Genomic DNA, 13439 nt, shown 5'->3' with positions numbered 1-13439 from the left:
TGCAAGGTTATCTGAGGTGTCCTTTTGTGCAAACATGACCTGAACTCTAGACTGAAATTCTCTGTGCCACCATCTTCCCCACTTTTCCAACATGTTTGTATGTCTGCAGCACAGATCACTGTTTACTTCTTTTTCTCTGCTAATAATGGGGTCAGGTTCAGCTGTTAATGTGTTTCCCTCCAGGTATCTGAAAGCAGGGCTATATCTAAATGAGACCAATAAGTGCATATCTGCACCGCAGCAAACAGTGCCATCTAGCATCTCTAGGACTTCGCTGATTCCTGTGCCAAGATAATCAATAAAAATATCTGCAAATATGTGCTGAACTTGTAAGCAGTGCTTGACAAACATTATTAATAACTTCATTTCAGCCTAATATTTTTTCTTCTAGTACTCTTGAGAACTGACCTTTTATCAGGCCTTTTCCTGTGTCATAATACTTCTAGAGATTCTCATCTTTTTCATCTTAATTAACAAGTTTCCTAATGTGAGATTTTATAGAATTCTACTGTTGTTTAAAGGATGATATTCAGCACATTAAAAAACCCCAAAAACCAACCCAAAAGCAACAGATATAAAAATAAAGATATTAAATCTACGTGCTATTATCTCTTTTTATTTCTTTTTTTTTTTCTTTCATTTCCTCACTCCATTAGCACTGGCTGGCATGGAAAATGCTTCAGAACATCACATGCCTTGTGGTTGCACAGATGCTCAGTCCTTCATTCAGGTCAGAGTTGCATTTGCCCCTGCACAGAGCTGTATATTACAGATGTCAGAATAATGAGCCTGAAAGAACCAAGATCACTTCACTGTCTTTTTAAAGCATAAATGTTCCTGAGACTGCAATTTCATGCACCAGTTGGTTCAGATTTCTGAAATGAAGATTACCTGGTCCCTTCCCTCACTCAAAAGGACTATAATCTTTGAGTTTCCTACTACCTCTTTTGTGATAATTTCTGTTTCCATATTATTATTCTTTCTTTCGAATCCTAGATTCAATTATCATTTTTTCTTTTGTGTGATTTTCTTCAATAACAATGGAGAGGCTATTGAATCTGAGCCATGGTCTCCTTTTTAGTAACCTTTTAGCTCTACTTTAAACCTTACACTGTTGAGAACATAATTTTATTATTTTCTTAAATTTTTGGCCAGTGACATCTTTGACATTTTTTATTTCACTGTCCTTCCTGATTTCTAACTACTATATGAACACTAAATACACACTTGGTCCACACAGTTACATGGTTAGACACAGTCCAGACATAGTTGCACTGTCCACACATTCTTTCTCATCAAATCCTGTATTGTTTAAACATAATTTTATGTACTTAGTGTCTAAAAAGTAAACTTTTAATTATGTAATTCAATGAACTCCTACTAATATGGGCTAACTCACTGGTTCCTCAATGTAATATCCAGGAAATGTTCTTATTTCTTTCACTTCCCTGGCCATCACTGTCTTCTGCTGTCCAAATTCCTGAAGCAGTTATGACACTATGTCCATACCTCATTCCCTAGCTGGAGCAGATGGAGGGTTTTCATTGTGTTTAAGCATATAGCTATGCTGTCTGCTAAATGAGTATTCCCATCATCTTTGCAATCTCCTCATATTGATCTTTTTATTCATAATTACATCCACTGTTGAGTTTTAAGTAATCCAATCTCCCTCTTTTGCACCTAGAGTTAATTGATTTTCTACTAATAGTCTTGTTTAACTTTTTCGTTTTAATGGTAAAATCTTTATATTTTGGTTCATCTATAGGTCTGTCTTGGACTGTACAGCCACATGAAAACTCTTTACTCTAGTAAAGGCTGTGAACAACCACTGGTTACTGACAGGGTATTTTACCTCTACCCTAGGGAGGTATGCCCGTTGTAAAGTGTGGCAATGTGGCAGCACAGTCTCGCAATTCATGAGCAGCCACCCCACGCCGCACTGTGGGGGAGCTGCCCGGGGCCAAAACACGCCAGGCAGGCATGTGGCTACAGCGGGCAGTGGAGTCGCTGTGGAGGCGTGACGATAAAAGAAGTGCAGGATCACCATCTGAGATTTCCAGGGAATTTATTAGGGTCCATAGTTGAGGGTCCGGGAATGGCGAAGAGGGAAGGAGAGGCAAGGGAGGATGGAGGGTGCTGCAAACCCAAGGTGGCAAACCCCGAGTGAGGCTTTCACAGAGGGTTATCAGGAGAAGGAAGAGGGGCATAGTTAACTCAGAAGAGCCAGCCAGGGAAAGCCAAAGGGGAGGAGCTAAGGAGGGGAATACAGTACACCATAAACTTACAGCATGGGATGGCATAGACTCCAGCCAGAGAGAAATCTCTGGAACAACAACAATGTACAAAAAATCCTATTAGCAAAATGCAACATGGCAAGACTCTGGGGACTGGTTATGATGAAAAACAAATAATACAGCTATCCCAGGCATTATCTTAAAGATGCATTGAAATATAAATGCTAAGTTTCACCATGATTATTTTTTTACCTGTGTATTGGTTTGAAAACAAACCAGTGGGAGATCACAAGTCAAGTTTGAAATCAAAAATCAGTGAAATAATACAAGGAAAAGCACTGACAAAGTCAGATACAATTTGACACCCCGCTAGGGTGGTGGTACCAGTCCAACTGAAGTAGTCCAGTCAAAGTAGTGATCCTCTGAAACTCTGGTCTCCAGCTGAAGATCCAGTGGTAGCTCTCGTCCTCTGGGAGCACAGAAGACAGGGCTAGCTCAGGCAATTCCAAGGCCAGGTTATACCCAGGTGAGAATGCTTGGCTTCTCCCTCCTGGGCAGAGCATCCCACAATGGGATGAGATAAGTCCATGAGTCACACGGTGGGTCCCTGATGGCCCATTGCCTGTCATGCGGGGTGGGTCGTTAGCAAGTGATAATAGCTAACGGATGGCCCATTGCCTGTCACCCGGAGTGGGTCATTAGCAGGTGATAACAGCTAACGGCCCACAGCTGGTGGTAATAGAATACTTAACTACATCTATATTGTAACCTAGGAGAGATGTCTAAGAAAACACTAATAATGTCAAATGTTTCGGGTTTTCAGAATGCTTTGTTTTTCAAAAGTTCCCATGGAATCCTCAGTATAACACTGCATTTTAGCTAGTTAACCTTAAACCACTAAACTACTCCTGTTTTAAAGAAGAATTTTAATTCTCATTCTTACTGAGAATTATATAAAAGCATTTCACAGCTGCTTCAAAACTTAAGGATCAAGTAAAAAAGACACAGCATTGCACCTGGCACATGGAGTGGTACACAGTCTGCATTTTAATGTTAATAGCGCTTCTATTAATTGTGCTATCAAGACATTTCTATTCCTACACTTGGCCAAGAAAGACTTGAAGAGCTATCTAGTTTTAAATCCATTTCCAGCTGGATCTATAATTGAGACAAGATTACCTTGTGGTGGATGTGAGATGATTAAGACTGCAGCAGTAATTCAGTGCTGGATCTTGTAATTATTTTTCTCTAATACACTAGAGGAAATTAATTATTTTGTATAGCTTCAATATACTCAAATGGTGAACCCACACTGCATTATTTTATAGATTGTTGCCATGGGATGGCATGTCTATGGATTCTCAGCAAACAAGTGTATTTTATATTATACTCAATTCTTTAAGTCTTCTGGTTGAAATACAAAGTAAAAAATCCATCTTGGGAAGGGAAGACAACAAAAGGAAACAATATAAGGAAGAACAAAGTATCCAAAGGGTATCTATATTTTTTTTTCAGAACAGGGAAAGCAATTCTAGAGACATATGAAGAATGAGGTTCATTCTGTAGCATACAGTCCAGCCTCTATAAAAATAATTAAAGTACAAATGCCTAACAATTGCCTAACTCAATCAAAATTTTTGGAAGACATTGCATTCGGTAATGCAGATGAACTATGATACTGATGTCATCAGCAAATGTATCAGTGCTACTTCTGCAATTCTATTATCTCAGATTTGCCTGTATAATAATATTGCATTGGATACTTAATTTCTTAAATTATTTTAACAATGATGTCTTTATAACATGCCCAAATTACTATCGAGCTAAAAAAAATATTAATGTCATTAGTTTTTTATGGATTTGTTTTAGGCTTATTTGGTTCCTACCATGCCAAAAAAAAAAAACATTGACTGGTAAGACTTACGTAAAGAGATACACTGCTTCTGAAATCTGGGAGGCACAACAGTTGCATACAACCTTGGGTGACTTGTTATTTCAATGTCAAATATATAAGGGTAAATGAGGATGACCACAAAAAAAATGTAGAGAATTGACAGAATAAGTGTGATTGGCCGAACTATATTTTGTAAATTAAGTATTACCAGATCATTTAGACTTTTTTCAGATCAATTCTTCCATGTGTGTAACATGTACATATACACTGACGAGAAGGTTCAAGCAAGATTTGGAATATATATTTTGTTTACCTTTGAAAATTTAATAACTAAAAGACATTATAAGGAATGAATAAAGGCATTACTAAATTGCTTTGTAAAGTATAGGGCATCTCAGCTCACTGTGGTACATGCAATTCACCCTATTTTCCTTTCAGATTTCTCTTCTTTTTTTTATTCCTCCATTCTAAGTGTAATAAAGGTTTGAGCTACCAGCCTGAATCAAAGCAAAACCTATGTATGAAATATAAGGAATAGATCTGAACATCTGTGCTACCAAGGCTTCTGCTGCTCGAAGATTAAACTGGTATTTTTTTTACCTGTTTAAACCTAGTAGTAAAACATTATTATGCTTTTCTATACTGTTGCCCTAGAACTGAACTCAAGTGATTTAGTCTCTCTGGAAAAATTCCACAAATCCACAGGAAGGTGTTTTGTCATTGGTAATCACTGTAATCCACTGGAAATACCATGGCACAGCTTTGCTGGAGAGCTGCTGCTGCCAGAATGCAATTATTCCATCCCAGCGAGTCTTGCCATATCAAATTCCCAGCCTTGTAACATCTGTTTGTGTGCAGTTTAGCCCTTCTGTGCCTCATAGCATGCATGTAAGACCAGACTCAGAGTTCAACCAAGATTACTTTGGTTTAAGGGGTGCTGTAAGAAAATAAGACAGATATAAACCAAGACAGTTGAGACAAATAGAACCACAAAAGAGAAACTACAGTGTATAACCTGATCAATATTCAGTTTAGGAACTCAGATCTTACTAATCCATAATATAGATGTAGCACCAATTATTTATAAAGTGGTTTATGAAATAGCCCTCCATGGTTAGCTCAAATGCACTGTCCATTTTCTGTTGTAAAGCAAGATAATGCAAGAATACAGTAAACTTTATGTATGCCCTGGTAGTTTTTACTTATAGAAATACATCAGCCTGGATCTGCTGGTTCTGACTATTTATTCCTCAGAAACTTTCTGCAAATGAAATGTGGTTGGAGTTTTGAATAGTTAGCTGAAATAATATTGTGCTTCATTCACATTAAGGTAATGGCATGGGAAGTTATCTGAGCTCTTTATCTCTCAATTCTGCACTTGAAAATTGATATTTGCTTAGGATGGAAAAGGAGAGAGAAGGATACATTCCTACCTCACAGAGATACTGTGTCAGACAACCAATTCATATATTTAATGGAATAATCCATTAGAAAGACTGATAAAATATGTACAGAAGCTATTGCTTGTCACTGCCCTTTGTTTTAATTTATAACCAGTTGATAAACATGCATTAGCTAACAGCTGAGGGGGCATTGTGGGACAAATATTTAATTGCCTCTATTTTTATATAAAGTGGTTACAGTAAGCAAATTGCAGTACTACTGTGCAGGGTAATCCTCTGCACTGATAATGTACTTGTGTTAACTCAAAGAGTTCTACTTATTTGCATAGGTTGCTATACATATCCTTAAAAGACACACTGCATGTTTGATTAAGTGAATTCTTTGGTAATTTCCACAGAAAAAGAGGCTAAAAAGTCACCTTGTCCTCAAACTTCTGGCACTATCTCCAGGTCAGGATTCATAATAATTATGTTTTTGTCTTTAATCCAGGTAGTAAATATACTTCTGGAATTACCTTCAGTCTGTGTGTAAAGTCTGCTGCACTTCTGGTAGAAGGAAAAAGACATTGAGAGGGAGACAGGAGTTTAGAAACAACCAAGGCCTTAAGCTTTAGCTATGTGTGAGGAGAAATTTCACAACCAGCACTGCCAAAATGCTTGCTTCCCAGTCATTGTTTTATAACAGCTTAGTGTAATGTCTGATTATTCTCAAGTATTTCTCACTTCTGTTACTGCCTGCTTAAAAATTAGTGCATGGCTTTTTTGAGGTCCAAGTGCCAGCAGGCTCCATCCCTCCTGCTCTCTCCCCAGCAGTGCTTTGGAACCCCTTGCTTTCTTGTCCTTCCCTATCACAGGCAAGCTACATTCCAGCTTGCCAACCACATCCACTGATTTGACTCAAAAACACCCTTCATTTTCCTTTCTTCAGGGCATGAGCCAAGAAAGAAGCTCAGCTTCTGAGGGAGACCTAAAGCACCCCCTGACCATGTCTGTCTACAGAGCAGGACCTCAGCTCTCTGCTCCACAGTGCTTGCCCAGCCCTGGCTTCCCTGTTTTTTCCTCCCTCCTTCCCTCCCTCTTTAAGCTCTGCTGCTGCTGGTTTGTCCCCACTACTGCTGCAGGAGGTCGTAGTCCCCACTGCCTGGCACATGTGGCAATTCTGTTTTAACTCACGTTCTTCTCTGCCTCTGCTGACTTCATGTTTGTCTACCCACAGTGATACCCGCAGCCCCCTCCTGCTTTGGCAGATCAGAGGGCTTAGAAGGGCCACCACCTTTTTTTTAACTTAATGTCTAAATTCTTCCTCCTGATGATGAGGAGATCTGGACACTATTTCTGCCATGAGGAAGCAGAAAAGCCACAGGCTGTGGAGCATTATAAGCAGCAGCAATCACAATGAGGAGTTTGTGCATGTGGGAACATTCATGTCACCAGGCCATCAGCACTCACATACACCAAATAGCAAGAGAAGCAGTGTGGAGATCCTCCACAGACAATGGCTTTTATTTCCCTTCATTCCTGCAGCAGAGTGGTTATCCTCAGCTTTCTGAATTGTAAGAATCATTTATAAAGTCTTATGAAGTAAACAGAAACAGACTGGGAAAGATGACAGAAATAAGCATGCAATCACTTTAAAAAAAATGTCTCTAAGATACATCTTTATAGCCAAAGCTGTTAACTCAGCCCTTTAAAGTAATTTTACTCGAGCAGTCTTAAATAACCCTTAGCGTTTAAATGACACTCTTTACGCTTAATGTTGTTTTCTTGCCTGCAGACTATAACCATGAATCCTCCTCTAAGTACCTCTCTTCATTAGCAGCAGAATATCTTTTGCTACTCTGCATAACACTATGGAGAATGATGCAGAGTAAGGTGCAGAGTTTGCTTAGACTGGGTATTCTCATACACATGGTGCAGAGGTGAAATTAGATTTGGGCACAGTTATTGTATTAATCAAAAGAAATGCATCTTGCATTATCAGCAAAACTCCTTATCTTGAGTGCCAGGTCAGATAAGAGCGCTCTTTTCATAGTGTAACAGAGATAGCACTAGGTAGTGCTGTGTTGATCTTCCATTCTGACCCAGCTTTCAAATTGCTTTCCTCAGGTGTTTTGCTGGGAAAGAGCAAAGCCTCAGGATGCAGCTTCAATTTCACTTTATACATGTACACTCCAATCTGACAGCCAAAGTTAAATAGCTGGGACTATCAGAGCATGTGTGCAGATTCTCAACTTCTGTTGACACATGACCACTCTTTTAACTCCAGAAACTAACTGACAACCACATTTGACTGAAATCTGGAGGTTGAAAGTTGCAGAAGCATTTTTCAAGAATCTATGCCTGTAGGTAGAGATGCATTCACAGAAAGAAAAGCTGCAGGGTGGTCCTGCTGTTTGCTTCAGTGAGACCACCTACAAACAAAGAGGAGGAGATCATTTCCAAGCAAGAAGAAAATGTCAATCAATCTTAAGAAACAAACCAAGCTGAGAGGTTGAATGGGACTTGTTATCTCATTTTAAACAGAAACATTAACTGTCCTGCATTTTGCACAACATACAAGAGTACTCCTGTATTACTGTATGTATTACTATGTATTTATTGGATGCAATAATTTTATCTAGGGAACAAGACTCAGAGTTTATATTCTGTAAGAAAATCTGATGAAGGATGTTCCATTATAGTTTTAGAAAAAATTGGTACTTGAGATAAAATAATATTCTGAATAGAGCAAATTGAGAATAAATCAGGAACAATAGTGTTCCACTATTCTAACAGGGTTCGTAAATAAGATTTCATTCTCAAATATCTATGCCTAAACTTTGAAACTTAAATTAAATGTATCTTGCTTTATAGATGTCCTTCTAACCTGAATTAGCTCTTCTAACCTGAATTATTCAATAACTTTATGATTGTTTTTAATCCAAGTAAGAGACGATGCTTTAAAGACATTGCCATGTGTGAATGAGAACTTTTAAAATTTGCATAGTAGTTTAACTTGATCGATGCTTGGTATTGCCTGTATAATCTTACACATTTTGTTTATCCTACTACGGTCCCAAACACATGTTTATAGCAAGCATTTAAAAGAAAAGGTGTGAAAATATAACATATGAAATAGATACCACTGCTGTTCTTGATTTACTGTTGAAACCAGAAGATAAATATGTGCACAATAGATGCTGCATTTAAACCATGTAATATCTTCGTTAATAACTACATCAATTAAATACTAAAATGATCCCATTTCCATCTTCAATTGGCTTATAAAACTGGATATAAAAATGCATTAGTTGCCTTTTTCATGAGCCACCTTTGGGATCTACCTATATTGTCACCTCTTCAGATAATGTGTATATGAATATGCAGCATAAATAATGATGTAAACACTCAACAAAATTATGCAATATGTCTGAGTAGCAGTAAGGAATTTTTTTCCATTCTCCTTTGTTAAGATCTGCAGTTGGTTGTCTTAGATGGCAAGGTACCCTAGCAACACCAGGATTTTCTTTAATCTTTGCATGCCCTCCAATCCTCAAAATAATAGTGACTGGAGAGAAAAAGATGTTCATTCCAGGAGGAGCAGAATTGAGTTCTTTGACAATTTCATTTGAATGTCTGCAGCTACAAAATTGATAGCTGAGGCAACATGGTATTCCTGTAAAATGCCTCATTTGTTTGAAGAAATGTACACTTACAGTAACAATCAGTGGGCAGCTGAGTGGCAAAATGGTTCACAAAATATCAAACACCATTCCCTACAATGAGATACCAGATGAGGCTCATGTCATGAAACAGGTGATTAGGAACTAATAAAAGGGGGAGGGATGGAAAGGGCGATATGTTGTATTCCCCTCTTCTGTGCAATTCTAAGCACAGATTTATCCTTTTTTTGGGAAGGAAAGTTTTTTTCTTTCTCACCAAGGCATATGGAAAAACTCAAAACACACAATTGTCACTGGATTCCTGAGTCAGTGCTGGGGAGAGACAGGTGTCCTAGGTTACAATATAGATGTAGTTAAGTATTCTGTTACCACCAGCTGTGGACTGTTAGCTGTTATCACCTGCTAATGACCCACTCCGGATGACAGGCAATGGGCCATCAGGGACCCACCACATGACTCACAGACTTATCTCACCCTATTGTGAGATGCTCTGCCCAGGAGGGAGGAGCCAGGTGTTGCCGCCTGAATATAACCTGGCCTTGGAACTGCCTGAGCTAGCCCTGTCTCCTGGGTTCCCAGAGGACAAGAGCTACCACTGGGTCTTCAGCTGGAGACCAGACCTTCAGAGGATCACTGCTTTGACTGGACTACTTCAGTTGGACTGCTACCACCACCCTGACTAACAGGGTGTCAGGTTGTATCTGACTTTGACAGTGCTTTTCCAGGGGCAAAGCAGGGCCATGGCTCGGAATGCGGAGAAGGCCATGACGGCCTTGGCAAGATTTCGGCAAGCCCAGCTTGAGGAAGGAAAAGTTAAAGAGCGAAGGCCTTTCCTTGCATCAGAGTGTAATGAGCTGCCCAAAGCTGAGAAATGGAGGAGACAGATCACTGGGGAGATTTCCAAGAAAGTGGCACAGATTCAAAATGCTGGATTGGGCGAATTCAGAATTCGGGACCTGAATGATGAAATAAACAAACTTCTGAGGGAAAAAGGACACTGGGAATACAGATTAAAGGAGCTGGGAGGTCCTGATTATGCTCGGATTGGCCCAAAAATATTAGATCATGAAGGGAAAGAAGTTCCAGGAAACAGTGGCTACAAATACTTCGGGGCTGCAAAGGATTTACCAGGAGTTAGAGAGCTTTTTGAAAAGGAACCCCTGCCTCCCCCATGGAAGACCCGGGCTGAGCTTATGAAGGACATTGACGCAGAGTACTATGGCTACAGGGATGAAGATGATGGGATTCTGGAGCCCCTGGAACAGGAATATGAGAAGAAAATTATAGCAGAAGCAGTGGAGAAATGGAAAATAGAAAGAGAAGCACGACTCGCAAGAGGGGAGGAAGCTGAGGAGGAAGAAAACATCTATGCTGTCCATGAGGAAGAGTCTGATGAGGAAGGTGGCAAGGAGAGAGAAGGTGAAGATGGCCAACAGAAATTCATTGCACATGTTCCAGTGCCAACCCAACAGGAGATTGAGGAAGCTCTTGTTCAGAGAAAGAAGATGGAGCTGCTCCAGAAGCATGCCAGTGAAACCCTCCTGGCACAGAGTGAGGAAGCAAAGACACTTTTAGAATTGTAACACAGCACCAGTATGGCCTGGTTTGTGTGTAACCCCTCTGCAACAGGTTCCTACATTCTGGTAGCAATGGGTTTTAGCTCTGAAAGTCCCTTTGGATGTGGAGTAAACTAATGGAATTACAGTGTGGTGTGCAGAAAGAGAGCCATCATTCTGGTTTCTCCACTAGGATGACTTGTACTCCAGTGCTGGAAAAGGTCAAACCTCAGTGAACTTGTTTCTGCATCCAACAAGTGTCTTCAGTGCTTTCAGTTTGGGAAAAGGTCTGTGCAGTGGGGCCTCTTACAGATAGAGCAAGGTATCCAATGCCTGAGGGAATTGGCTGTGCTAGAAATAATTTTCTCAGAAAACGAGAGATTCCTTAAGAACCCAGATAATGTCCAGTGCACTTCAGAAATGTGGCTAAGATTCCCACAGCTTGGACCAGAGATATACTCGCATTATCTGGCAACACTGCAGGGGAGGAAAGGAGAGGACAAGGTGGGCGTGTTAGCCAACAAATTTATGAAGACACCGTCAGTGCCCCACTGTGCACCCAGGTCTCATCAGTGGAAACAAACCTGGCTGAGCAAGTCTGGAGCTTGATTGAAGAGGGCCACCAGAAACTAAGGAAAGAGCTCGAAGGAATTTTCCATGCCTCACCAAACCCAGCAAGAGTCTCTGCCATCAGGAGCAGACGTCCCCCAGCCAACGAAAGAAGACTAACTCTGTGATGTGACCTCTGGTTTTTCTTACAGGAGCATGGGAAAGACATGACAAAGTAGGATAAGAAACCCACCTCCTCCTTAGCAGCCTGGGTACGTGAATTGAAAAGAGAAGCATCCACTTCAGGAGGCTCATCTAGGTTCAACACTGCCCCAGTCTCTTGTGGACAGAACCCCAGACGGCATGGGAATGACAATATGACTGATCCTCTTGAAGGGACCTCAAGAACACATTTAAAGGAGGAGAGCATCGTGCAACAAAATGAGAATTAGAGGGGCCCTGCCTCCAGCCAGGTAGAGGAAAGGGATAACCGGATCTATTGGACTGTGTGCATCTGATGGCCTGGCACATCTGACCCACAAAGATATATGGCTTTTGTTGATACTGGTGCTCAATGCACCCTGATGCCAACCAGGTATGTGGGGACTGAATCCATTTCTATTTCTGAATAGAATGAATGGGGTAACAGGAGGATCCCAGCAGCTTACTGTACTGGAAGCTGAAGCAAGTTTAACTGGGAACGAGTGGCAGAAACACCCCATCGTGACTAGTCCAGAGGCTCCGTGCATCCTCGGCATAGACTGTCTCAGGAGTAGATATTTCAAAGACCCAAAGGGACATTGTTGGGCTTTTGAGATAGCAGCCGTAGAGACGGAAGACATAAGAAAACTGAATACCCTGCCTGGTCTCTCAGACAACCCATCTTCTGTAGGACTACTGAGAATTGAAGGACAGCGGGTACCAATTGCTACAGCAACAGTGCACCGCCAGCAATACCGCACTGACAGAGACTCTGTGGCCCCCATCCATAAGATGATTCGGGAACTGGAGAACCAAGGGGTGGTCAGCAAGGCTCACTCACCCTTTAACAGCCCTATATGGCCGGTGCGTAAGTCCAGTGAGGAATGGAGACTGACAGTGGATTACCGTGGCCTGAATGAAGTCACACCACCACTGAGTGCTGCTGTACTGGACATGTTGGAACTCCAGTACGGGCTAGAATCCAAGGCAGCAAAGTGGTATGCAACCATTGATATTACCAATGCCTTTTTCTCCATTCCTCTGGCAGCAGAGTCCAGGCCTCAGTTTGCTTTCATCTCACAGGTCATCCACAGTTGTGAGACTTGCGCTGCAATCAAACAGGGCAAGCGGTCGAAGCCTCTGTGGTATGGTGGACGATGGTCAAAGTACAGGTATGGGGAAGTATGGCAAGTTGACTACATCACCCTTCCCCAAACCCGCCAAGGAAAGTGCTATGGGCTGACTTTGGTGGAAGCAACCACAGGATGGTTGGAGACTTACCCTGTGCCTCATGCTACTGCCCAGAACACCATCTTGGGTCTGGAAAAGCAAGTCCTGTGGAGACATGGTACCCCTGAGAAAATCGAGTCTGACAATGGAACCCATTTCAAGCAACACCTCATAAGCACCTAGGCTAGAGAACACAGAATTGAATGAATATACCATATCCCCTATCATGCACCAGCTGCCGGGAAAGTTGAACGGTGCAACGGACTACTTAAGACAATTTTGAAGGCACTTGGTGGGGGAACATTCAAAAATTGGGACCTGAATTTAGCAAAGGCCACCTGGATGGTTAACACAAGAGGTTCTATCAATCGAGCTGGTCCTGCCCAGTCCAAACCTTTGCACACAGTGGATGGAGATAGAGTCCCTGTGGTACACATAAGAGGTATTTTAGGAAAGACTGTTTGGATTAGTCCCACCTCAGGCAAAGGTAAACCCATTTGTGGGGTTGTTTTTGCCCAAAGACCTGGTTACACTTGGTGGGTGATGCAGGCAGATAGGGAAACCCGTTGTGTACCACAAGGAGACCTTATCTTAAGTGAGAACTGTGTAAATGCTAATAGAATAAGCGGTGGATAATGTCCTAGGTTGCAATACAGATGTAGTTAAGTATTCTATTACCACCAGCTGTGGGACGTTAGCTGTTATCACCT

General features: G+C 41.2%; 1 pseudogene; it reads left to right on the top strand.

Annotated features, from left to right (window-relative positions):
- Window positions 1-9923: 9923 nt before the first annotated feature.
- Window positions 9924-11060, top strand: LOC146444194 (pre-mRNA-splicing factor ISY1 homolog pseudogene; annotated as a pseudogene).
- Window positions 11061-13439: the final 2379 nt, after the last annotated feature.

Source organism: Lichenostomus cassidix, chromosome 1 (genome assembly GCF_008360975.1).
Source record: "Lichenostomus cassidix isolate B80296 chromosome 1, HeHo_3.0, whole genome shotgun sequence".
NCBI classification, from domain to species: domain Eukaryota; kingdom Metazoa; phylum Chordata; class Aves; order Passeriformes; family Meliphagidae; genus Lichenostomus; species Lichenostomus cassidix.
This window is presented reverse-complemented; position numbering and strand designations above follow the sequence as displayed.